The sequence below is a fragment of the Gastrolobium bilobum genome, unplaced genomic scaffold, assembly GCF_033153095.1.
Source record: "Gastrolobium bilobum isolate Gb01-03AN ecotype WA unplaced genomic scaffold, APGP_CSIRO_Gbil_v1 utg130629, whole genome shotgun sequence".
Taxonomy (NCBI): domain Eukaryota; kingdom Viridiplantae; phylum Streptophyta; class Magnoliopsida; order Fabales; family Fabaceae; genus Gastrolobium; species Gastrolobium bilobum.
Window position 1 is genome coordinate 48,751 of NW_026899829.1, and position 27,450 is coordinate 76,200.

Here is a 27,450-nt window from a genome sequence, read left to right on the forward strand (position 1 = left end):
GGAAAGAAAGATGGAGTTGGTGTTTGATTGTCATAACTACTTGGAATTGAAAAAGGTAAAATTTGCTGCCATAAATTTTTTTTATTATGCTATTGTTTGGTGGGATCAATTTGTGTCAAACAGGAGGAGACATGGTGAAAGACCCATTGAAACATGGGAGGAAATGAAAGCTGTCATGCGAAGGCGATTTATTCCAAGTTAGAATGAAGATTACATTCTTACAAGGCAGAAATGATTTAGAAGCTTAGTTGGAGTGGGAAAGAAAGATGGAGTTGGTGTTTGATTGTCATAACCACTTGGAATTGAAAAAGGTAAAATTGGCTGCCATAGAATTTTCTGATTATGCTATTGTTTGGTGGGATCAATTTGTGTCAAACAGGAGAAGACATGGTGAAAGACCCATTGAAACATGGGAGGAAATGAAAGCTGTCATGCGAAGGCGGTTTATTCCAAGTCACTACCATAGGGACATGTTTCAGAAATTAAAAAGTCTCACACAAGGTTCTAAAAGTGTTGAAGAATATATTTCAAGGAGTGGAGACAGCCATGATTCGAGCCAATGTAGATGAAGATCGTGAAGCTACTATGGCTAGATTTTTGCTTGCTTAAATCGACACATTGCAAATGTGGTAGGATTACAACATTATACGAAGTTAGATAACATGGTGAACATGGCCATAAAGGTGGAGAGGCAACTAAAAAGGAAGGGTACCATGCGTATGGGACATAATTCGACTTCATCTTCAAGACCAACATGGAATAAAAATGAAGAGAAGCCTCATTTCAAATCTCCAGTTGGTTCCTCCAAAACCAACAAGTTGAAAACACTTCCAACCAAGGTAAAACTGAATCTCAATCCTCTAAAAATAGAGATGTAAAATGCTTTAAGTGTTTGGGTAGGGGTCATAGTGCTTCTCAATGTCCAAACAAGAAAGTCATTTTTTGAAAGATAATGGTAATATTGAAAGTGAAGGGGAATATGATAATGAATCCATGCCATCCTTACAAGATGCAAGTGATATTGAATTCCCAGTTGAAGGAGAGCTTTCAATGGCTAGAAGAACTCTTAATGTATAGATCAAGGAAGAAGATAAGGAGTTGCAATGAGAAAATATTTTTAATACTAGATGCAATGTAAAGGACAAGGTGTGTTCCATGATTATTAATGGAGGAAGTTGTACAAATGTTGCTAGTACTAGTTTGGTGGAGAGGTTAAATTTAGTAACTCTGAAGCATCGTAGACCATATAAACTACAATGGTTGAATGATTATGGAGAAATCAAGGTGAACAAACAAGTGGTAGTTCCATTTTCAATTGAAAAATATAAGGATGAGGTGTTATGTGATGTTGTGCCCATGCAAGCTGGGCATATTCTCTTAGTTTGATAGATGTGTAATGCATGATAGGTACACCAACAGATATTCCTTGGTTATAAATAACAAAATCATTACTCTTGCTCCTTTAAGTCCAATGCAAGTGTATGAGGATCAAGTAAGGTTAAAAAAAAAGAGTGACCAGAAAAAAAGAAAGATAAAATATGAGAGAAAACAAGAGTGAAAAGCAAGTTTCAGGTAGTGAGAAAAGAAAAGAGAGAAAAAAAGAGAACTTCTTTGTGAAAGTTGGTGAGATTAACAAAACATTGGTCTTTAAACAACCTATGATTGTACTCTTGTATAAGAGGCTTACTTAGCACTAATGAAGTTGATTCCTCTTTGCCTAGCGTAGTTTTTTATGTTTTGTAGGATTTTGAAGATGTGTTTCCTGAAGAAATACCCGATGGTTTATCACCAATAAGGGGTATAGAACACCAAATGATATTATACCAGGGGAAACAATTCCAAATAGACCAACATATAGAACCAACCTTGAAGAGACAAAGCAACTCCAAAAGCAAGTTAATGAGCTTATGCAAAAAGGACATGTGTAACAGCCCGTTGTACACTGGTATTGTTAACATTAATTATGATATTAAGCACAGTTACAATCACAACAATTCATTTATAAAAAACGTGAGTCAACTTTTTCCGTTTATTACGCGAGTATTTAAAACCGTAAAAAGTGTAATAAATAAAGGGATAGGATATTGTGACACCCAAGTTATGTTACACCCATGTGACACCCAGTCAATCTCACCGTTAGATCGTTTATGATGATCCAACGGTTATATTTATTTCCATCTTTGTATGGTCATGATTTCCCAAATTTAAAGTGAAAGCATTAAATATGGGAAATCATAACCATACAAATGTAGAAATAAATATAAAATATTAAATTTGGGAAATCATGACCATACAAAGATAAAAATAAATATAACCGTTGGATCAACATAAGCGATCTAACAGTGAGATTGACTGGGTGTCACATTGGTGTAATATAACTTGGGTGTCACAATACCCTATCCCATAAATAAAAGTTGTGACCATAACCGTAAACTCTTGCGGAATACTTGTTTAAACTAATTTTATATCTTATTTTACTTAATACAAGACACTAAGGGGTTCCCATAAACCCACTTAGCCAATTTCTCAATCTTACGTTTTCTACTTATCCGAGCGTGGTTCGGTAATTATTTTTCTGTGGACACACCGCACAAAACCAGTCCTTTATCTTCAGTTATATTTTTTTTCTTACTTAAATACCTTTCCAATGAGCCATCACACAGGTCATTTCGATCTCGTTTTCTCCGGATATCGCCGTTTGAAGTTGGGCAAGCAAAACTGTCAATCAACCCCAAAATAGCTCAAAACATCTCTCACTCCACGAATTAATGCAGAAAATACACTCACCTAATTGCTCTCAAATTTTTATACAACAAACTAGACACCTCAAGCTTCAATTTGACATATCATACACTTAATTTGACTAAGAAACGAAGCGGGAATAAAATTTCCAAAAACTGCCAGAAACAGCCCCTGCACAGGTGCGTTCTGGGCAGTCTGAGTTCACAGGCTTCTACAGGGTTGCGTGAAACCCAGAAAATTCTCAGATATTAAAAACATGTAGGGGACATCTCAAGCTTTAAAATGGCGTATGGCACGTCCCTATCGGACCTCTATGGAGGGAGATATGCTCTCCCGAAGTTCACCTAAATTCTGTCAATTCTACAGAAATTTCGCCAGAGTTTCCTTTGTTTTTCCTAAAATCCCCAAATTTGCAAATGCTTCTAACACCTCAAATGTACCTAATAACCAATGGGTGGCACACACAAGGACCAACAACTCCTTGGGGCACTTACAACCCAACACAGTTTACAGTTATTACACAATACATATTATATGGCTCACTTTATAATTCCTTAACTTATTTTAATCACCAAAGTCCATTTACATGCAATTTCTCAACATAAGCATATAATCATATTCCTAAAATAGGCCTAAAGCCCTTCCATCATATTACATCAATATCCATGTATACTTACAACATCTCATACAAATATTACAACTTTAACTTACAAATTGAAACATAAGCTTAAATGACATAAACTACTAGACTTAAGCAAAACGACATGAACAAATATGACTATGAAACTCATCCTGCATACATATGAGATGTTCATGCCCTAAGTCTAGCCTAGGCCAAGTGGCCATCAAAATGAAAAAAAGGTGCTAATCGTCCAATGACTCAACCTACGGGCTTCTTGCCCGCCGCTCCGTTGCCACTGCTACCTCCTGAAATAAAGCCCCCATGACAGGGTGAGATATACGAATATATCTCAGTAACCCAAAGGTTTTGGAGAAAACTCCGCCCAATGGCTCACTTCGATGCATATAAATAATATAAAATAACCACTTTTCAAAACGGGATAAAGCAAGGGATTTAGAGAAACTGGAAAATATAGGAATACAAGATACGATGAAGCGGGAATGGTAGCTACCAATACCACGCAACATCCTCGGTATATAAGCCTATGGGTCTCATCCAAGGCGTGTTCGTATAACATCAACCAAGGTACCCCTCCCATCCGCATACACCCGAGACTTCCTAGTGTGCTCCTATCCGGATCACACTTCACGACCCTGGGTCAACTGGAACTCCCTCTCGGAGACCTATCCAGTGGAAGTATGAAACGCCCGAAGGCAAAACTGTCTACTGGCCAGAGACTCGGTACATAAGTACCCTCATAAATACTACATGCATGCTCATGTTGTTCTACACTACTCATATACATTTCCTACCATCACCCTCAACGGGTATGGTGGAACACACAAGGGGAACAAGCCCCAGTACCAAGAGGTTACCTTATTAAGCCTCTTCACTTAGCTCCACAGCAGTATGCTCTCTGAGCTCTTTACTCAACAGAATGCCTACACAGAGGACATTCCCAATTACTCAAAACTCATACGAACACATGCAAGTTAACAATTATACAAGCATTGTTCCAATCACTTACCTCAATCCCATTTGGTCCAGGACCAAGGGCAATCCACCGACTCACGGTTCGGGGTTCAATTCAACATACGACAACCTACAACAACCATGTACGAATCATCAGTACACGTCAATTCTATCAAAATATAAAAAACGCCAAAATTCACCCCTACACCTTGTAGGTTCGGCCTCTTAAGGCTTATTACAAAATTTATTTTTCTAAATTTTCTTTCTCATTTTATTATACATCCTTAGGTTGCCAAAAGGCCATACCAAGTGCCGTTTCTCACTTTACGTCTTTTAAACAACGTTTTGCCTAATATTTCGCTCTAGGATCCTTATGACTTTCAACACCATCAACCATTTTTCATTGATTCTCCAACCTTTAAACCACCGCACAACCCATCTAAGTACCATTTAGCACATCATACATCACTCAAATAATTTCCAACAACATCCATTCCTTAATTTCCCTTTAAAGGACGAATTTCACATAAGCTATTCCAAGGGATTTTCACCCAATTTTAACCATTCCACACCTCATACTGTAACATCCCGTGAAAGTTAGGAACTTATGTAAATTGTCTTTGGTATTGTGAATACATGCTTCGGATTCGTGTTACATACATTTAACTAGGGTAGAATGAAATTTTAATACTTCTAATTACATTATATGTAGAAACATTAGTTAATACCTAGTGAAAACATGAAATAATAATTGTTAGGAAAATATTTAAATTGCAATTGAGAGTGTGAAGTTATGTCATGAAATCGAACAACATGTAGGGTAGGATAGGTTTAATTTCCGAATTACATCACATAATAAATCCTATATAATACATAATAAATCACATAAAAATTATGATCCATTAGGAGTTAAATTTAGACCATCTTGCCTTAATGGGCTACGGCCCAAATACCTTTGAGGGAGGCTCCAATCAGCCAAAGTCCTCTTACAATTGATCTATGAATAATCCTTATCTCTTAACTGCTCTTAGAAGTAAGAATGCATGCTTTTCTATTGGTTGAATAAAACCTCATTCAATCATCCACACTACTTCATCTAGCGCGCTTATGAGAGAAGAACAAACTGAAACATTAGTCTTGGATTCAGAATGATAAGTAATCCATTATCCTCTCTTCCATCTATGCGCACGGCTAGGAACAAAAGAATCAGAAACCCAGCCAACCATTTCTCTCCCAAACCGTAAACTATCAAGAAGAACACCTCAAGTGTTGATTGCATGACCTTCCTTCTCATCCTCCCCATCAACCGTGAACCCCTAAGACCAGAACTTTCACCTCAACTCTCACTTTGTCCCCTTACTGTTCGGAACCGAAGGTACACCTCAAGGAGGTGAGACATTCTTTGGTGGTCTTCCTTGTTCGTCTTTGCCTTAGGCGATTTGAGGGAGACCTCTCTGCATGCAGCTCGAAATCCAAAGTCTCCTCATGGCCTTTTTGCTTCTCTTGTGCCCAGCCGAAGACCTTCATTCAAGGAGGTAAAACAATTCTACTCCTTGTTCAACGCAACCTAAATCAGTTCTGATTAAGTTTTGTTTCTTTCCACTGCATGCCCTTGACTTAGCCGCGATGGAATCTCTCCTTCCCTTGTATACAATTGGTTTCGGCCTCTTGGAGCATTGGATAGGTGAAGGGCAACTCCTCATTTGGTTATGATCTGTTGTATGCTGGTGAACAGGTAAATTGAGTTTCAGGTCTTCCATTCCTTTTTACTATACCCTGTTTCAGTTTACTTGAGTGTCCTAGGAAGCTAAATTTTGTTTTGCTATTTTTCCCTAATTATGTTCCGGCAGTAAACCCTTGCTATATGAATGTTTAGAACAGATTTTAGGAGCTTGGAAAATAACTCCTCTTGATTTTTTCTGGACTGCCATTGGACTAGGAAGATTTATTAGGCCTTGTATGTAGGAAAAACAACTAAGACAGCATGCTAAGATTAGTTTGTTCATGCCAAAGTAATGTAGTCGATACTTTAATAAAGACAAATCTTTAAGCACCTAAAATTCTAGCCAAAAACCCGAACCTGTCTTGTAGATTACCTTGGGATTTTGCGGGTACTTATTATTAATTGGCAGAATAAAATTTAGGGCAGAAAACTAATAGCTTTGGAAGCACGGGGAATCGATTAAGAAAATACAAACATAAGAAGTATGGTAAAACCCGAATTGGTATGCTTGGGAAATGTTGGATTTTTTCACTGTTTATGAGTGGATAAAAATTATTTGAAGTCAGAATTTTGTTAGGGAAAGAACCACGCAAACCGAATAGGAATAAAGGGTCTAGGGGAATGAAAACGTCTTATAATGTATAAGAAAATTTTGGGTTGTAATTCTGAGTTGTTACATTCTATTTAGGTGCGCAAAACCCTTAAGAACGTGGGCTAATTTTGGTGCTGTTTGCATTAATATTTGGACGCATGCAAGGTAAGTTTCTGGTGGCATTACCTAATGTGACTATTAGCTAGCGTATAGAATTGTGAATTGTTGCTCACACGTGCCTTGGATTAATGTGCTGTTATATGCTATATGTATGCTGCCTATGAATGTGACAAGATGGAAAATTCTGTATGAGAAGTAATTGTTATGTGGCAGCTTGGTACGGAAAGTACATGAAATATATGTTATTATGATGATGATCTAGTCATGCATATACACCTCATAATTCATTTATTTCTTGTTTGTGTGTGAAGCATATCATGGCATACATGCATGAATTTCATGCTGCTCATGGACTAGGATAGTTATATATATATGCATACGTTTGAGCACGCATCATATAGGCATCCCTTCGGTACCAGGGTATGGGACACTTGGCTTCCGCCCGCATAGGCCACAGTTGGAATTCACCTTTGAGGAGGAGCCATCATGGAATATCCACTGTGTATGTTAGTACGCGCACGACGGTGCTATGAGCGTAATGATGGCGTTATATACGCACTAACAAGGAAATGTCGTAATATACGCACTATTATGACTATTACGAATATACATGACCATGGCGTTATATGCGCAATAAGATGATGATTAACAGTTGTACGAAATTTTAAATGTTGATGCGACTGGTTTGGAATTCTGTGCCTAGTTTAATACTGTTGCATTATTGGTTTTGCTATCACACTACTGAGATTTTTCTCACCCCTTCGAGGGCTCAATTTTTATAAATTGCAGGAGTACTTAGAAGCATTTGAGGAAGTGTTTGATGACATGATCACATGAATAAATCTATTTGAGTTATGCTGTTGGCAACACTTGAAAAAAGGTTATGAAATATTATTTATTTTTATTTGAATCTGTACATAGGGGTCTCTATTTATAGAGACTTCTTGACCTAATTTTGACTTAATGGGCTTGGCCCAATATACAAGTAACAGAATGACTACATAATTACTATTTACAACACTCCCCCTCAAGCTGAGGAATAGATATTTATCATTCCCAGCTTGCTAGCAAGTTCTTGAAATCTATCTGAAGGAAGCCCATTTGTCAATAGATCAGCTAATTGACGCCCAGTGGGAATGTATGGAGTGGTAATCAACCCGCTATCAAGTTTCTCTTTGATGAAATGGCGGTCGACCTCAATATGTTTAGTCCGATCATGTTGAACTGGATTATGAGCTATACAAATAGCGGACTTATTATCACATAGCAGCTTCATAGGTCCCTCATATTTTATTTTTAGATCATCAAGTACAATTTTCAGCCACAGTAACTCACAAATGCCTTGGGTCATAGCTCGAAATTCAGCTTCTGCACTTGATCTGGCGACCACATCTTGTTTCTTACTTCTCCATGTCACCAAGTTACCACAAAGAAACATGCAATAACCAGTGGTAGAACGACGGTCAGTCACGGATCCAGCATAATCAGCATCTGTGTAGACTTCTAAAGATAGATTGCCATCACGTCGGAATAACAACCCTTTACCAGGAGTACCTTTCAGATACTGAAGAATTCTCTCTACTGCCTGCATATGTTTCTCCTTTGGATCGTGCATAAACTGACTGACAACACTAACAGCATAAGCTAAGTCTGGTCTAGTATGGGCCAAATATATCAATTTCCCAACTAGCCGTTGATATTGTCCTTTATCAACTGGAGGACTCTCCTCTTCATAGCACATCTTGTGATTCTGCTCAATAGGAGTATTAGAGGGTTTACACCCGAGCTTTCCTGCTTCTTTGAGAAGATCAAGAACATATTTCCTCTGGCTGATAAAGATTCTTTTGCTCGAATGAGCTACTTCTATCCCTAGGAAATATCTCAGTTTCCCAAGGTCTTTGACTTCAAACTCAGAGGCAAGCCGTGTTTGCAGAATCTGTCTCTCCACAAAATCATCATCTGTGATAATAATATCATCAACATATACAAGGATCACAGTAAGCTTCCCATTTTGGGAGTGCTTGAAAAAAAGAGTGTGATCTCCTTGACTTTGTTTATATCCTAAGGTCATCATAACCTTAGTAAACTTTCCAAACCAGGCACGAGGTGACTGCTTCAATCCATACAAGGCATTTTTTAATTTACAAACTTTATTTTCTCCCTTCACAGAATCAAAACCAGGCGGAATTTCCATGTAGACTTCTTCTTCTAACTCACCATTGAGGAAAGCATTCTTCACATCAAATTGGTTTATATCCCAATTGTAATGGGCAGCAAGGGATAACAAAACTCTCACCGTATTCATCTTTGCAACTGGAGAAAATGTTTCTTCATAATCAATGCCATAGGTTTGAGAGTAACCTTTGGCAACTAATCGAGCTTTGTATCTCTCAAGAGTTCCATCAGAATTATATTTCAGGGCATAAACCCATCTGCACTCTACTGCTTTCTTTCCAGTAGGTCTATCAATAACCTCCCATGTTTTATTTTTCTCCAATGCATTCATCTCCTTTTGCATGGCTTGAGCCCAATTCCCATCTTTCAAGGCTTCATGTACTGATTTTGGGATTGCAATAGAGTCTAGTGCTGAAACAAAGCTTTTGTGCTGCACAGACAGATTAGCAGAGGAAACAAAATGGGAGATAGGGTATTGAGTACAAGAGGAACAAGATTTCTTGGGACATGATCTTTTTCCTTTTCTAAGAGCAATGGGTAAATCATCAGAATCAGTAGTAATGGGTAAGTCATCAGAAGTATCATGATCAGAAATATGAGATCCAGGACTTACCAGTGGTTCAGACGATTGAGGTTGCTGCTGAGGCAATGTAGGTTGTGTATCAGTCATAGGAGGATCAGTCACAGGAGGATCAGACATAGACACATTGAGAACAGGAACAAGAGGAAGACACACTGACTCAGGTGAAGGAGTAGACACTGAAGATTCAAATTCAAAGAAGGAAGGTGATGAGTCTTCTAGTGAATTATTCTCCCCCTGAAGATGAGGACCTTGGAAAAAGGACTCAGATTCCTGAAATGTAACATCCATAGAAACAAAAAATTTCCGACTACCAGGGTGATAACACTTGTAGCCCTTCTTATCAGGAGCATATCCAAGGAAGACACATTTAAGAGCCCTAGGATCCAACTTACTGCGATGCTGTTTATGAATATGAACAAAGACAACACACCCAAACACTCGAGGAGGAAGACTTTGCAAAGTTGGAACAGAAGGAAAAAAAGAAGTCATGGAGTGAATAGGACTTACATGATCGAGAACCCGAGTGGGTAGACGGTTGATCAAGAACGCTGCAGTAAGAATGGCATCTCCCCAATAGCATTTGGGTACATGTGTTTGAAACAGTAAGACACGAGCAACTTCAAGAAGGTGACGATTTTTTCTTTCAGCAACCCCATTTTGTTGAGGGGTGTCTACACAAGTAAGTTCATGAATCATACCTTGATTTCGTATAAATTGGGAAAAACTGTGATTAACATATTCAGTACCATTATCTGTTCTTAGTCTCTTGATTTTTCTACCAAATTGGGTCTCAACCATTTTATAAAATTGAAAGAACAGATGTGGTACCTCAGACTTTTCATGCATTAAGTAAACCCAAGTTACACGAGTGCAATCATCAATAAAAGAAACAAACCATCTATTTCCAGAAGCATGAGAGACTTTAGAAGGACCCCAAACATCAGAATGAATAAGATCAAAAGGTTCAACACTCTTAGTACTACTAGAAGGAAAAGACACACGATGATGCTTAGAAAACTCACAAACATCACAATGAAAAGACTCAACAGGCTTAGTTAAAAACAATGACGGAAATAAAGACTTGAGTAAACCAAATGGAGGATGTCCCAAGCGCTTATGATGAAGCCAAATCAAAGAATCAGCAGTTGATTGACCATGAGACATCAAGATGTGATCTGTTACTTTATTTGCGGGAGATTGTGACACCAGATAGTACAGCCCACCTTGCTCTTTAGCACTATCAATCGTCTTCCCCGTGGCGAGATCCTGAAAAACACAATGGGTAGGGAAGAAGGTTACAGTACAATTCAGATCTTTTGTAATTTTATGAATAGAAAGAAGATTCGTGGAGAGATTAGGAACATGAAGAGCATCTTTAAGATGTAAGGACTGCTGTAAGTTTATGTCACCAGAACCCGCAACTGATGTATGTGAGCCATCAGCTATGGCTATAGTATGAGTTCCAATGGTAGGATGATAAGAAGCAAAGGAGTCAGCACAACAAGCCATATGATCAGTAGCACCAGAATCAACAACCCAGGAATGTTTAAAATCATTACATGAAGAAAGGAAACAATGAGTTTTAGGGCTCATACCAGTCAAAGCCAAAGCACTAGTATCAGATGGCTTACTCAGATAATCAAGGATGGTTCGGAGCCGTTCTAACTCATCTAGACGAAATGCAGGTTGGGTCTCATTAGGTGCAGGAGTTATTCCAAAGGAAGTAAAATGCGCTTGACCACGCATCCTTGCCATCTTTTCTAAGACAGTTTGCTTTCCATGGAGGCGAAAGCATAAATCCTTGATATGACCTGTTCTTTTACAATAAGAACACCATCGATCATCTCTCTTAGGTTTAGAAGATGCACCATCATAAAACTTTGTAAAGGAACTCCTTTGAGAAGAGGCCATACTGCACAAAAAACAGTCAACGAAAAAAAGGCTCTAAGAAGCCAAAAAATTCGGAAGAAATACCAAACGATGTTCGATCTGAGAAAACAACACAAATCCAGAAAGAGAACAAGGAGACGAGAAGAATGGTGGTGGTCCGGTCAGCGCGCACCTGTCTGTGGGTGGTTGCGGTTGAAAATTCACCGGAAAGGGTTCTAAACGGTGAAGACAGAACTGGTTGTAGGCAGTCGGAGGTGTTTGGGTTGTTTGTGGCGGAGGAACGTTGCGTAGAATGATAGAACGAAAAAAAAGAAGGTCAACAGTGGTCCCCTTAGTCCAAAAGGTCCCCGGAAAAATTTTTCCGGTGGCGGCAAGAGGCAAAGAAATTAGGGTTTTGTAAAAAAAAGACAATAGGCGCGGAAGCAGAGCCCTCAGGATCGAGAGCTCTGATACCAACTTGAAAAAGGGTTATGAAATATTATTTATTTTTATTTGAATCTGTACATAGGGGTCTCTATTTATAGAGACTTCTTGACCTAATTTTGACTTAATGGGCTTGGCCCAATATATAAGTAACGGACTAAATAAATACAAATAAATGACTACATAATTACCATAATTACTAATAAATGACTACATAATTACTATTTACAACAGCAACCCTGTTGTTTGCTCACTGTTTTTGCTGATTGTATTCTGATTATTTGACCTTGTTGTATTTTCTTAAAGAATGGCATGCCATGATGTATATTCTGTTTTGAAAAGAAGTGTAGCATGATGTTTATAATTCTGGTAATTAGTTTGCGAAAAGAATTGTTGTTGTACTTAAATTCGGATTTTTGAACTGTTTTTGCGAGCACTTTGTGAGTTGACGTTCTGGGGCTACAGACCTCCGAATGAGGTATAATTCATATGTACGTAAAGCCCCAGTTGTGTACTTTCAGATTATATAAACTTTACAATAAAATTCTGAAATTCCAATTTATTATGATTTTTGTAAGTCAGGAGGTTTCTGGAAAAATACAATGAATTTTCAAGTACCTTGCGAGTTCTATTTCGTGGGGCTATTCACCTCCGATTCGCTTATAATTTATATGTACGCGAAGCCCCAGATGTCTAGTTTCTATGTATCAAAGAATATTTTCTTAATCTGTTGATTTCTAATTTACATTATTTTTTCAAGACAGGCTATTTCCAAGAAAAATCAGAGTTGTGCAGCGAAAGCCTTCCAAAAATTTACTTGCTGCTTTTATTTTGTGAAGTCAGTTTTCCAAGAAAGATTTTAATTGGTAACATGAAATTGTTTTTACTGAATAAAGAATTTTACACGTCAACGTTACGTCTCTAATTCCGCTTAGCAGACATCTCCCTTGAATGCATACAGGGGAGGGTGTCACACTAAATGGTATCAGAGCAGTTTTGATTCATGGTGTTTGTATTTGATGAAATGTGTGTTTTTGTACTTGGTCGTTGCATTGTTGTGTTTTGAAAATTTTGACTGTTTGAATATGTCGTTGAATGATTGCTGTTTGGATATAACTGCTGCATGGGTTGATGACTAAAATTCCTTATCCCTTAGGTGTGATGGTACTGGTAGTGCCCGGTATTAAGCATGGTTGTACCCATTCCCTTGCTAAGTGGTGAGCCTGATCAACTCACTGTCGCGCAAGAGGTGTGTGCACAATTATGGTTATCACAGGGTATACTTGTGCCTGAGCACTATGTGTGAAATAGTGAAATGCTACTGGAATTAATGGTTAATTGTCAATTCTGTTCCCTATGGATTATAAATGAGGTTCTATATATATATATATACTTGATGTGATTTTTTTTTTTTTGTGATGCCTTGAGCCGTTAAGAATCATTGCTGTTACATAATTGTCTTAGTGATATATAACATTTTCTTGGAAGTTATGATTACGTTATAATGCTGTTATGTGTATTCCTAGAGTAATCTGTTGACTCATATATATTTCTTTTATGATCATTGTGAGGCAAATTATGTGGTAAGAACCTTGAATCTTTCTTTGTATTAATTCGAATTCCTCATGAAGTGAACATACCGAATTTCTTATTTAATGACGCACATCAGTTAGATATCATGCCAGCTCATGAATTGTCTGCATATAACTGAACATTATATCCACGATGTACTGTGTCATACATAATCCACGGTTATGAGAGAGAGTCTAATTGCATTTACTCACGATAGCTTTAAGGGATGTTGTCAGGTTGGGATCAATAAGAAGTAAGTACCCATACTCTCAATCTTTCCCTGTTTGTTTTGATTAAGGCTGTTGAAACCTTGGTATGTTTCATGCTTTGTTGGATTGGTACTTTAAATTGAAGAGATGAAGTGTCTAGTGTGTGAATTATGACCCACTTAACCTTGCTTCAGTTTTAATTGGTCTTTGTTGAAATAATTAGTGAGGAACTTTTAATAGTGTTGGTACCTCAAAATTTTAAAGCTATATTTTATCAACCACAAGATTTTAGATTCGAGATAAGCAAGATATTTTGTATTATTTCTATGTAACGTAAGGAGCAGTGACATAACTATTGTAGTAGTACTCGAATAATTTAGATGTTATATATTTGATTTATGTAATCAGTTTCTTAATCATAAAATAAGATTGCCTATTATAGACCCATACAATAGATGAATTCTGCCTCGTGTATATTGAAAGCTTTATAGTATCAGCTCATTTTTTTATGAAGCAAAGTCTGCAAATTCTTTAGTTGGTTTTGGTGATCTGAATATGTATGAATATGTTGTCAAGTATTCAATTTTCTGTTTTGACATTGTTAAACGTTACATTTTAAACTTTTACTGCATCTTTGATTTTGTTCACTAACACCCAACACACTTAAGAAATTTTATAAAGTATGTCTTACCTTGTTGGTAGAACTCTCTTGATATGCCTAAACTTGTCCCACTGAAGAATGTTTGTCTTTTTTTTAATTTATTGTCATCAAGGTGTAATCTTATGCATGCAAGATACTATCTGAAATTATGGATTCAAACTAAACTTTGTGGTCTAATTGATTGAAGGTGTTAATCAGCTTATTGTGTATTTTATACCAATATCTGATTAATTGACTAAAGGAACTAATCAACACCTGTTTCGCATAGCATACTATGTGTAATCTTTTTAACCAATTTTAATCGAGTTTTATTAATTTTGCCCAAAACTACAACATTCAAGTGTTACATACTCTTACAGATAATATACACCTCATATACGTTCCCGATGTAAAGACATGCAATTTTCATGCATAGGAGTTTAAATGGTCGAAGCAATTATATTTGACGTATTGGGTGCTTAAGCATGCAATTTTACATATGCATCATTGTCCTTACGTGGGTCTGCACACTGATTTATATATATAAGAGTTTACCTTATCCGTACACTTTAAGAGTTTGAACTTTGCACTATCATGATATTTCTGAATGGTAGTACCTTACACTGGCATCGTAGTAAAATTTTGTATTTGTCTTAGGGGTACATTTTAAATTTCAACGTAGTACATGTTGGATTTTGAAATATGAATTGTATGTACAGGTGAATCGGTATTAACTTACGATGTGTAATTAAGAAGACTGATCTAGCTGCATTTTGTGATAATCTGAACTAATCTCTCGATTTAATTGTGTGTGTGCTCAAACCTCTAAATATAAATTAAGATTAAGCTTCTCTAACTTTCGTTAAATTTTTGGGAACCGTTGATGGTTGGTGAATATGCCTAGAGTCAGTTACTAGTTAGAACTTCTTGTATACTTGCATAGTTCTTTGGACATCTAACATAAAGACTGAGTATACGAAATAAAAGTTAAATTTAACGTGAACACCCTGATGTTGTTTAATCATTAGTTAACAGGCATGATATTAAATCTTTAACTTAAATACGCTGTTGTAAATCATATGCTTAAAAGTTTTATATCTGTTTTGTGTGCATCATGATATATTAGTATTATTTTGAGATGTTCCTATCGACTAGATGCATTGCTGCTTGTATGGATGGGATTAGCCAATTGTTAAGGAACTTTGTATTTGGTGTATTTCTTGCATGAGGTCTCGTACCATAAATTTTATTTGTCCTTTGAATGCAAATTTAACTACAGCTAGGAACTTTGAATGCAATTATTGTGAACCTGATTTATGAAAGCCTGGTCTGTTTTGATGGGTCATGTTTGATAGCTGTTTCAAGATTGCAATACGTGTCAATGATTGAAAAGTTCATATCATGGTTAATGGATCCCCTGATCAGTGGAGTCAATTACATCTGAGGTACCTAGGACAACAGAAAGCTCGAGGAAGTTTCCTCATATGGGTGTTTTGACGAACTGTATGAGAGGTACCACTTAGCATGATATGTCTGAAAAGCAGGATAGAGATTTTGTGATTTTATGAAGATTCTTCTCGTTTGAAACTTAGAATGTAATGTGCTCTGTTTTACTTGCTTGACTTCCTGAAGGCTAATAAGTATAGAATTTTGTCTGTGATGTTATTAAGTAAAGTAATTAATGTCGAAGTCTGAATATAATACAAGTGCGTGATGTGTTTAGTGAGTGAACTGAATCGTTATCATTGATAAGAATTAAGTTAGGGAATAATGACAATTCTAAATTGTAACATGTACATTGTGAAGACAAAACACTTGTAATTGGAGGCCCTAGTTAATCAGCCTATGTTTGCGTAAGTAATAGGAGGTGAAGTTACTTCATTGTTACATGGAAACCTACCTTCTAAGGAACCTCTTCATTTTAACCACTGATTTGTTAGTTGTATTTTGTATGGGAACTTGCAAACCTGTGATCGGTTGAGTGGTAGTGTGATAGGACATCAAGGATGAGTGATGAGGTAGGGATTCGAGAAGTCTTCTGTCTATTGCCACGATCTACTTCACATGTTATCGTTTTGAATCGGAGGAATAAATTTTAGATCAATTATGCTCACTCTAGTATTATTGTTAAAGTTTATTTAGTGAAGAAGTGTTTCGTGAATGGATTTGTTTAGTTTGCCAATCAAATGTGTGCTAGAGTCATGAGCCTCATTATAAATGTTGATAGTTGGAGTTCTTTGTTAGTAATCTCATACGTCAGTTGTGCTTCACTTTGTGGTAGTATGATTTTTTTAAGGTTGATAAAAAGGGAACCAGACATTTGTTTTTTTATGAGTGAGTTTAGAAATTTTTTATCTTCCTCCATGTGAGTAAAACCGGGTTATATATATATACTTGACGAACAAGTAAGGTGCAATTTGATTATATCCCCGGATTAATGTTCGATGACTTTGTAGATGCCTACCTGGATGTAACATAACGTAGTGTACGAATGAAATTGCGTTAGACACCTGAATTAAGTAGCTTTTGGGATAGTATGCGAGGAAGTTTGGGGACAAACTTCGAAACAAGGTGGAGAGAGTGTAACATCCCGTAAAAATTAGGAACTTATGTAAATTGCCTTTGGTATTGTGAATACATGCTTCGGATTCGTGTTACATACATGTAACTAGGGTAGAATGAAATTTTAATACTTCTAATTACATTATATGTAGAAACATTAGTTAATACCTAGTGAATACATGAAATAATAATTGTTAGGAAAATATTTAAATTGCAATTGAGAGTGTTAAGTTATGTCATGAAATCGAACTACATGTAGGGTGGGATAGGTTTAATTTCTGAATTACATCACGTAATAAATCCTAGATAATACATAATAAATCACATAAAAATTATGATCCATTAGGAGTTAAATTTAGACCATCTTGCCTTAATGAGCTACGGCCCAAATACCTTTGAGGGAGGCTCCAATCAGCCAAAGTCCTCTTACAATTGATCTATGAATAATCCTTATCTCTTAACTGCTCTTAGAAGTAAGAATGCATGCTTTTCTATTGGTTGAATAAAACCTCATTCAATCATCCTCACTACTTCATCTAGCGCGTTTATGAGAGAAGAACAAACTGAAACATTAGTCTTTGATTCAGAATGATAAGTAATCCATTATCCTCTCTTCCATCTATGCGCACGGCTAGGAACAAAAGAATCAGAAACCCAGCCAACCATTTCTCTCCCAAGCCGTAAACTATCAAGAAGAACACCTCAAGTGTTGACTACATGCCCTTCCTTCTCATCCTCCCCATCAACCGTGAACCCCTAAGACCAGAACTTTCACCTCAACTCTCACTTTGTCCCCTTACTGTCCGGCCGAAGGTACACCTCGAGGAGGTGAGACATTCTTTGGTGGTCTTCCTTGTTCGTCCTTGCCTTAGGCGATTTAAGGGAGACCTCTCTGCATGCAGCTCGAAATCCAAAGTCTCCTCATGGCCTTTTTGCTTCTTTTGTGCCCAGCCGAAGACCTTCATTCAAGGAGGTAAAACAATTCTACTCCTTGTTCAACGCAACCTAAATCAGTTCTGATTAAGTTTTGTTTCTTTCCACTGCATGCCCTTGACTTAGCTGCGATGGAATCTCTCCTTCCCTTGTATACAATTGGTTTCAGCCTCTTGTAGCATTGGATAGGTGAAGGGCAACTCCTCATTTGGTTATGATCTGTTGTACGCTGGTGAACAGGTAAATTGGGTTTTAGGTCTTCCATTCCTTTTTACTATACCCTGTTTCAGTTTACTTGAGGGTCCTAGGAAGCTAAATTTTGTTTTGCTATTTTTCCCTAATTATGTTCCGGCAGTAAACCCTTGCTATATGCATGTTTAGAACAGATTTTAGGAGCTTGGAAAATAACTCCTCTTGATTTTTGTTGGACTTCCATTGGACTAGGAAGATTTATTAGGCCTTGTATGTAGGAAAAACAACTAAGACAGCATGCTAAGATTAGTTTGTTCATGCCTAAGTAATGTAGTCGATACTTTAATAAAGACAAATCTTTAAGCACCTAAAATTCTAGCCAAAAACCCGAACCTGTCTTGTAGATTACCTTGGGATTTTGCGGGTACTTATTATTAATTGGCAGAATAAAATTTAGGGCAGAAAACTAATAGCTTTGGAAGCACGGGGAATCGATTAAGAAAATACAAACATAAGAAGTATGGTAAAACCCGAATTGGTATGCTTGGGAAATGTTGGATTTTTTCATTGTTTATGAGCGGATAAAAATTATTTGAAGTCAAAATTTTGTTAGGGAAAGAACCATGCAAACCGAATAGGAATAAAGGGTCTAGGGGAATGAAAACGTCTTGTAATGTATAAGAAAATTTTGGGTTGTATTTCTGACTTGTTACATTCTATTTAGGTGCGCAAAACCCTTAAGAACGTGGGCTAATTTTGGTGCTGTTTGCATTAATATTTGGACGCATGCAAGGTAAGTGTCTGGTGGCATTACCTAATGTGACTATTAGCTAGCGTATAGAATTGTGAATCGTTGCTCACACGTGCCTTGGATTAATGTGCTGTTATATGCTATATGTATGCTGCCTATGAATGTGACAAGATGGAAAATTCTGTATGAGAAGTAATTGTTATGTGGCAGCTTGGTACGGAAAGTACATGAAATATATGCTATTATGATGATGATCTAGTCATGCATATACACCTCATAATTCATTTGTTTCTTGTTTGTGTGTGAAGCATATCATGGCATACATGCAAGAATTTCATGCTGCTCATGGACTAGGATAGTTATATAAATATGCATACGTTTGAGTACGCATCATATAGGCATCCCTTCGGTACCAGGGTATGGGACACTTGGCTTCCGTCCGCATAGGCCACAGTTGGAATTCACCTTTGAGGAGCCATCATGGAATATCCACTGTGTATGTTAGTACGCGCACGATGGTGCTATGAGCGTAATGATGGCGTTATATACACACTAACAAGGAAATGGCTTATATACGTACTATTATGACTACTATGAATATACATGACCATGGCGTTATATGCGCAATAAGATGATGATTAACAGCTGTACGGAATTTTAAATGTTGATGCGACTGGTTTGGAATTCTGTGCCTAATTTAATACTGTTGCATTATTGGTTTTGTTATCACACTACTGGGATTTTTCTCACCCCTTCGGAGGCTCAATTTTTATAAATTGCAGGAGTACTTAGAAGCATTTGAGGAAGTGTTTGATGACATGATCAAATGAATAAATCTATTTGAGTTATGATGTTGGCAACCCTGATGTTTGCTCATTGTTTCTGCTGATTGTATTCTGATTATTTGACCTTGTTGTATTTTCTTAAAGAATGGCATGCCATGATGTATATTCTGTTTTGAAAAGAAGTGTAGCATGATGTTTATAATTCTGGTAATTAGTTTGCGAATAGAATTGTTGTTTACTTAAATTCGGATTTTTGAACTGTTTTTGCGAGCACTTTGCGAGTTGTCGTTCTGGGGCTACAGACCTCCGAATGAGGTATAATTCATATGTACGTAAAGCCCTAGTTGTGTAATTTCTGATTATATAAACTTTACAATGAAATTCTGAAATTCTGATTTATTATGATTTTTATAAGACAGGAAGGTTTCTGGAAAAATACAATGAATTTTCAAGTACCTTGCGAGTTCTGTTTCATGGGGCTATTCACCTCCGATTCGCTTATAATTTATATGTACGCGAAGCGCCAGATGTCTAGTTTCTATGTATCAAAGAATATTTTTTTAAGCTGTTGATTTCGAATTTAAATGATTTTTGCAAGACAGGCTGTTTCCAAGAAAAATCAGAGTTGTGCAGCGAAAGCCTTCCAAAAATTTACTTGCTGCTTTTATTTTGTGAAGTCAGCTTTCCAAGCAAGATTTTAATTGGTAACATGAAATTGTTTTTACTGAATAAAGAATTTTACATGTCAACGTTACTTCTGTAATTCCGCATAGCAACATCTCCCTTGGATGCATACATGGGAGGGTGTGACACATACAATCCCATTATATCAACATACAATCATACAACAACTCACCAATACAATCCTAACACATTTTCAAAATTCAAAGTCATGACAACCTCAAAATTTTCTAAGTTACAAAACCATATTTTTCACCAATAACTTTCATGGCATTTATAGCTCTAACACATCATTCTAAGACATTATCATCTAATGCACATTTTCCATTTGAGCTCTCTAACATCAGAAATCAAACAAGTCCTCTTTAGGGTTCATAAACAAATTCGAAAATAAATCTTCAAATCAATCCATGAGGGATGTTGAAACGTACCCACAATTACGTCACAAGACTCCTCCTAGAACTCCACAAGCAATGGCTCAAGAAATCAACCCCAAAATCACAAAAATCCTAAGAATTTCGTGGCTGTAAATGCCTCTTTTCTCACAATAGAGAGGGTTTCAAAGGAAACTAATCGGTGGAACGGGTTCGGATGATGATTTCCATCGAATTTCAAGACAAGAATCACTCGATTCGGTTAAGATTTGATCAAGTTATGGAGAAAAAATAAAAAAAACTCCATGGGCAAGGAGGAGGGGGCTGTCACGGTCTTGAAGGGGGAAGGGGAGAGAGAAGATGTCATGTAAATGTGACTTTTAAGTCACTTAAGCCATAGGTGGGTCCCACACGCGATTTAACTTTAATCAATCACTAATTTCAACCACAAATTCATGACCTACGTTTTTTTCTCGTTCATGTCATATTTTTGTTTCCTAAAAATACTGATAAAAATTTCATGCTTATTGGTACAATTATGCCACAGTATTTTTACACCGGTAAAAACTCTATTCACTGATTTTCTAAAACTTGTCTATCCACTCAATTTTTCGTTCTGAATCCATTTCCAGGGTTCTTTTTATCATCTGAGACCTTCTACTCAATTTTATCTTCCTAGGGTTGTGTGCATGGCCAATTACCGTTTTGCCCTTTCTTTGTATTTTGGCCTAATCTTCAGGATTTTCACTAATCCTTCCTTTTTAATTCTCATTTAATATATTAATATTTAAACTTAGAAATGCGAGGTGTTATAACATGTGTGTGACAGCTTGAGTCCATGTGCTTTTCCAGTATTGCTTGTGCCTAAGAAAGATGGTTCTTGGAGGATGTGCATTGTTGTGCCATCAAAAATATCACTCTAAAATATAGACATTCCATTCCTAGAATTGATGATATGCTAGATGAGTTGCATGGTGCATGTGTTTTTACTAAAATTGATCATAGGAGTGGAAATCATCAAATAAGAATGAAAGAAAGTGATGAGTGGAAAAATGCATTCAAAACAAAATATGGGTTGTATGAATGGTTGGTTATGCCATTTGGTTTAACTAATGCACCCAGCACCTTTATGAGGTTGATGAGTCATGTTTTGCGTGCATTCCTTGGAAAATTTGTGGTTGTATATTTTGATGACATTCTGATTTAAAGCACAAACTTGAATGAGCATTTGAGCATTTAAAATTTGTTTTGAATGTTTTGAGGAAGGAGAAGTTGTTTGCTAATCTAAAAGAATGTTCTTTTTGTACTAACAAGCTTATGCTCCTTCTTGGTTTTGCTGTTAGTTCTAAAGGGATAGAGGTGGATGAAGAAAAGGTAAAGGCAATTCGAGATTGGCCTAGTCCTACTTGTGGGAGTGAAGTTCAAAGTTTTCATGGGCTGGCTAGATTTTATAGACGGTTTGTGAAGAACTTTAGTAGCCTAGCAGCACCATTGACTGAGGTTATTAAGAAGAATGTGGGTTTTAAGTGGGGTGATGAACAAGAAAAGGCATTTAATCTGATTAAGGATGAATTAACTAATGCTCCTTTGCTTGCTTTGCCTTACTTTACTAATACTTTTGAAATTGAGTGTGATGCCTTAGGAATAGGTATTGGAGCTGTTCTAATGCAAGAAGGGCATCCTATTTCCTTATTTAGTGAAAAGCTCAGTGGAGCTGCTTTACATTACCCTACATATGACAAGGAGTTGTATGCATTGGTCAGGGTTTTAGAAACATGGCAACACTATCTTTGGCCAAAGTAGTTTGCAATTTACACAGACCATGAATCCTTAAAGCATTTGAGGGGCCAACACAAGCTGAACAAGAGACATGCCAAATGGGTGGAATTCATTTAAACATTTCTTTATGTGATTAAGTATAAGAAGGGTAAGGAAAATGTTATGGCTAATGCATTATCTCGAAGGTATACTCTACTTTCCACTTTAACTGTAAGATTGCTTGGATTTGAGTACATTAAGGACTTGTATGCTAATGATCTTGACTTTGGTAATGTATTCAAATCATGTGAGAAAACTGCATTCGGAAAGTTATTTAGAAATGAATGATATTTGTTTAGGGAGAAATAATTGTGTGTGCCTAAAAGTTCATTGCGTGAGTTGCTTGTTAAACAAGCTCATGGGCGAGGCTTGATGGGGCAATTTGAAGAGTCTAAAACCTTAGATGTTCTGCATGAACATTTCTTTTGGCCTCGTATGAAACGTGATGTAGAGAGAGTTTGTGAAGGAGGCATTACTTGTAAACAAGCTAAATCTAAAGTTAAGCCTCATGGGTTGTATAGTCTTTTGCCTATACCTAGTGAACCTTGGGTAGATATATCCATGGATTTTATTTTAGGATTGCCTAGGTCAAAAGGGGATAAGGATTCAGTGTTTGGGGTTGTTGATAGATTTTCAAAAATGGCACATTTCATTCCATGTCATAAATCCAATGATGCATCACATATCTCTGACTTGTTTTTCAAAGAAATTGTAAGATTGCAAGTGTAACACCCTCCCTTGTATGCATCCAAGAGAGTTGTTTGCTAAGCGGATTAGAGTTCTTTAATCATATTTTAGAGACTGAAAATCACTTTTACAATGCCAATTAAAATAAATTTATTTTGAAATCGGGTTCATCACAAGAATCAGAGTATACTTTCAAAATTTCTCAACTACTAAAAATATAACTTTCCTGGCAGACCTTGCTGTCTTTAAAAATTCGTATAAAATTCACTTCAACGATTCAAAAAAATATTCTTTGTAATCTAGAAACTAGACATCCGGAGCTTCACGTTCATATAAAATAATAGTGATTTGGAGTTCGTTTGACCCTCGAAACATAACTCGCAAAATAAGAGAGAAAGTAGTGGAAATATCACAAATGTCCTGGCTGGTAAAATTCATAATAAATCGATTTTTCAGAATTTCTTTGCAAGGTTTATATATAATGAAACTAGACACCTGGGACTACGCGTGCATATAAATTATAAGAAAATCGGAGGTCCGTAGCCCCAGTACGACAACTTACAAAGTGCTCGCAAAGACTTTTCAAAACTCAGCATTTAGATAACATGTCAAAATCCTTTTCGCAAACGTTTCAACATCTGTTTCCAAAATATTTGCTGGTCATAAAATCGTAATGCAATAATAAAATCATAGTTCACAGTAATAAAATCTTCTCAATTTCATACAGTCATCCATAAAATATCACATCAATAGCAGCATGCCCAAACAGTAGAAGCCAACAGCAAATATCCAAGTCCTCAAAAGCTTTTACGTCCTCCTGCCATTTTGTAAAAATAGCAGCCCCAAAGGGGTGAGAGAAAATCCCAGTAGTGTGGCAACAAAACCATAATGCAACAATATTAACTAGGCACAAAATCATAAATAGTCACTTCAAACATTTAATCCTTTTCATCATATATCATAACGCGTATATACCGCCCTTTTTCCTTTACGCTCATAGCACCGTCGTGCGCGTAGCATCACAGTGGGTATTCCTAATGGCTCCCATGAAGGCGAATCCCACTGTGGAACCTATGCGGACTGAAGCCAAGTGTCCCCTCTCCTGGTACCAGGCATGCCTATATGATGCATGCTCAGTCACATGTCCTCAATACAAATATATATATATTCAAGATGTCATGAATCAAGTGTACATGCCGTGTTATGCAATCGCACCCAACAGAAAAATGTATTATGATGTAAAATGCATGCATATATCATATCATTCTTTCATATTCTTACCATTGGCTCATCATCATCATAACATACATAGAACAAATGTGAGCAACACATCACAATTCCATACACTAGCCAATAGTCACATTAGGTAATACCGCCTACACATACCTCGTACGTCGAAATTTACTTTACCGATTCACAATGAAACAGTCCAACGTCTCAAGGATTTTTCACACCTAATTTACAGTATAATAAATCAGTGCACATTCGATTTATTCAACAAATCTCCAAGTTTAAAGTTCCTACATTCTTCGACCAGCAAGGTTTATTTTTTCTAAAATTATTCTTGACTCTCATTTAACCTTTATACACTTTTAACAGCGAGAAATTTTCCTATAAAACAGTGAGCAGAGGATCCTATTATAGCAGCGTTTTCTCAGAGATTAAATATAACAAGCTGTCTAGTAAATTTTTTACAATGAAACAATGAGCAGGGGAGCATCAATCAGCAACTTTATTCAGCAAAAACAGTGACATCAACAGTAACGTTTTTAAGCAAAACAGTGGCCATAAAATAACATCCAGGACAAAAGTATATATATAATTTACATGTACATAGCGCTACTAAGAGAGCATGCACACTACCTTTATTTCTTTTCTTCATAAAAGTTCATGATACCTTTATTAATACCAAACAGTCCCATGTTTATACTAGGTTAGTTCCAAGTTAACTTCTTTAGGTTTTTATTTATGCTAAGTTTAAACATAATAGAGTACCACTAAACAGAATAATCCAGCCCTCCAAAATGTTCTAAAACCGAAACAAGTGCACAAAGGAATAGAAGGGAACTTACGGCTCTTTGTCCTCAACCAAGAGTTTAACTCAAAAAGACAAAATAGACAGGGCTTCCTCTACTCAAAACTCCAACGTTCAGCCTAGTGACGCACGATGAAGGGAGAAGCTTTACCAAGATGAGGTCCACGCATACAACAAAGGATGGTCTTATAAGAATCTTGTGTGATAAAAGGAAACGAGAAGAAAATTTAACCACTTAGGAGCTTTCGGCCAGCAGAGGAAAAAGAATAAGATGATGTCCATCCTTGTTTCTCATTCAAGAACTTACGGTTTCAAGAAAGAAGAAAAAGAAGGGAGAACTAGATGATAGCTACACTCCTTCTCTTGATGACACAAGGTCACGGTTTTGGTAGTATGAGGGGATTTGGACTCTTGTTCCCTTTTTTTTTTCTCTCTATGATGATACGGTTTTTGGAGGGTGAAGGAAATAAGAGGTAGGTGGTTGGTTTAAGGAAGATAGTCACGGTTTGTTGAAGGAACAAAAGAATGGGATTGAAATGTGGTTCTTTTTCTCTATGGTATTCGCGGCTAGGTGATGTTTTGGCACTAGGTTCTCTTCTTAACTCATATACAGTGCTGTTAAGAAATGAGGGAGAGACAAAACTGATTTTTTTTTTTTAAATGGTTCAGCATTCTACCTTTGGTTGTTGCATCCTTTTGGACGCACATGGAGGAAAAAGTGAGAGTGACAATTTTGCCCAATAAAGAAACATGCAAGCTGAGGGTTTTTGCCTCAATTGGCTGCATGTCAAGGCTGGTCAATAGTGTAGAATAACGATGGAAGGTTCAACAAGTAATGTCAGCTCCTTTTTGCTCCTTCAAAGCGCATGTGAGAGAGGTGGAGTGCTGGACTTGAGATGTTTTATTTTTAAAACTGATGGCTGACTTGGTTTCCTTTGGGTAGTCTAACAAGCAACCAAGTTGCTTTTTGGTACAACCTATGCGTAAAGGGAAAGAAAGAAAAGTAAGTGGACTGCTTTGGGTCATAAAAGGTACTTTGATTCAGAATTTTCTGATCAACATCAGCCCCCTTTTTGACAGCATCTAGCGTACAAGATGAGGAATGCAAGGTGAAAAAAGTTGTTGCCATGTGGAGATATTTGTCCAATTGTAAGTTGCCTTGTAGGATTACTAAGTTAAGATAAATTTTCAGCAAAAATATAGGGGTTTTGGGCTGACCTAATGACACTCTTCCATGCTCTATAAATTCGGCCAAAAGGGGTAATTAGGGACCAATACATATGTAACCCAAAAGTGATACTACTTAGCTTCTAGCCTTTAACATTTCGATTCACATGTGACCTAAAGTAACATCATGTTTTTCTTTTTTTTTTTCTATTATACAATTTATACATTCTTATACTTTATATCTAAAGTTTCATATGTCTAAAATAAATCCTTACTATAATTCAATAATTTCCTAATTTAATTTTAATTCTATGCTAGTTCTCAATAAAAATTGAAAGTCAATAAACAATATTAGCGTAATCTATATTAGTTTTTCCTAATTTTGAGGGATGTTACAGCAAGGCATTCCCAAAAGTATTATTTCTAATCGAGATTCAAAATTCTTAAGTTATTTTTGGGAAACTTTGTGGGGTAAACTGGGAACAAAACTTTTGTTTTTTACTACTTGTCACCCACAAACACATGGGCAAATAGAGGTGGTTAATAAGACCTTATCTGCATTATTGCATTCTTTGATTCAAAAGAATTTGAAATCATGGAAAGAATGTTTGCCACATGCTGAATTTGTATGTAATACGATAGTCCATTCAGCATCTAAGTTTTCAACATTTCAAACTGTGTATGGATTTAATCCATTATCTCCTTTGGATTTAACTCCTTTACCGGTATGTGAACATGTTAACTTGCATGGAAAGAAGAAGGCTGAACTTGTTAAGCAGATTCACGAAAAAGGTCGGCAACACATCGAGAGGAAAACTGAACAATATGCCAACCAAGCCAATAAAGGGCGCAATAAAGTAGTTTTTGAACTAGGAGATTAGGTTTGGCTACATATGAGAAAGGAAAGATTTCCAGCCCAAAGACATTCCAAACTGCTTCGAAGGGGTGATGGACCATTTCAAGTGATTGAGAGGATAAATGATAATACCTATAAGCTTGACCTTTCAGGTGAGTACAATGTTAGCGTAAGCTTTAATGTTTCTGATTTATCTCCTTATGATGTAGGTGCAAATTTAAGGACAAATCTTTTTGAAGAGGTAGGGAATGATATGAATAAGGAGATAATACCAAATGATCCATTACAGTTGCGAAATGGTCCAATAACAAGATCAAGAAGTTTGAGGAAGCTCTTACTAAGCTGA

The 27,450-nt window shown here is 36.6% G+C and overlaps 1 long non-coding RNA gene and 1 pseudogene across 2 annotated transcripts; both read left to right on the forward strand.

Moving 5' to 3' along the window:
- Nucleotides 1-266: 266 nt before the first annotated feature.
- On the forward strand, nt 267-27,450 carry LOC133293793 (uncharacterized; annotated as a pseudogene).
- LOC133293795 (uncharacterized) lies at nt 5,418-7,642 on the forward strand. 2 transcript variants are annotated; one of them, XR_009749114.1, is made up of 4 exons: nt 5,418-5,871; nt 5,958-6,071; nt 6,748-6,816; nt 7,561-7,642. It is a non-coding gene; the product is annotated as an uncharacterized LOC133293795 (long non-coding RNA). The 2 variants fall into 2 exon arrangements; XR_009749113.1 differs by having other exon boundaries at nt 5,418-6,071.